The sequence below is a fragment of the Chiloscyllium punctatum genome, unplaced genomic scaffold, assembly GCF_047496795.1.
Source record: "Chiloscyllium punctatum isolate Juve2018m unplaced genomic scaffold, sChiPun1.3 scaffold_1051, whole genome shotgun sequence".
Lineage (NCBI taxonomy): Eukaryota > Metazoa > Chordata > Chondrichthyes > Orectolobiformes > Hemiscylliidae > Chiloscyllium > Chiloscyllium punctatum.
Genome location: NW_027310785.1, coordinates 5,001 through 5,675, shown reverse-complemented (window position 1 = coordinate 5,675; position 675 = coordinate 5,001). Strand labels below are relative to the sequence as shown.

The 675-nt window shown below is 65.6% G+C and overlaps 1 non-coding gene across 1 annotated transcript in view; it reads left to right on the top strand.

Annotated features, from left to right (window-relative positions):
• The first annotated feature begins 575 nt into the window (after nucleotides 1-575).
• LOC140474538 (5.8S ribosomal RNA) overlaps nucleotides 576-675 on the top strand; it is a 154-nt gene continuing 54 nt past the window's right edge. Inside the window, exon 1 of the ribosomal RNA XR_011959196.1 lies at nucleotides 576-675. This exon is cut by the window's right edge and continues 54 nt beyond it. This is a non-coding gene — a ribosomal RNA (5.8S ribosomal RNA).

Genomic DNA, 675 nt, shown 5'->3' with positions numbered 1-675 from the left:
GGGCGAACGAGCGATCCCGCTCTCGGTCGGGGCGCCTGGCGTCGATCGGTGGTCGGTGGCTTGCGGGCAAGCTGCGCTGTGAGTGTGGGAACGAGTATGACGAGCCGTTGCCGCGACTCCCAGTCCACCTCGGCGGTGGCTGGGCCGGGCGGGCGTCTGCTCGGGCGAGTGCCGCCCCCGCCTCCTCGCAGGAAGTCCGCTCGCCGACACGCCGCCACGTGCACGCGTCAGTGACGCTGCCGAACCGATGGCCGGTGCCCGTTCCCGCCTCTGCTTTTCCTAGGGCAAAGCTGCTGCACGCCTCGTGATACTAGGCGGGCGACATGGTGGCGGTGATCCTGCCTCCGTCGCTGCGGTGCGTTGGGGCACGCATCGCCTCTTGGGCGCCCTGTCCTCCTCCCCCCAATAGACGTATGTTTCTGCGGGCCGCACCAGGATGGTGCTCCCCATCGCTTCACGCCACCCTGCTCCGCCCGCACGCCGGCGTGCAGGTGGCTGTAGCTCAAGGTGGGGAGCGTATGTGCGGTCCGGGTCGCTTTCCTCTGGCGAGGGAGAGACCTAAAACAAACTCAGACAACTCTTGACGGTGGATCACTCGGCTCGTGCGTCGATGACGAACGCAGCTAGCTGCGAGAATTAATGTGAATTGCAGGACACATTGATCATCGACACTTT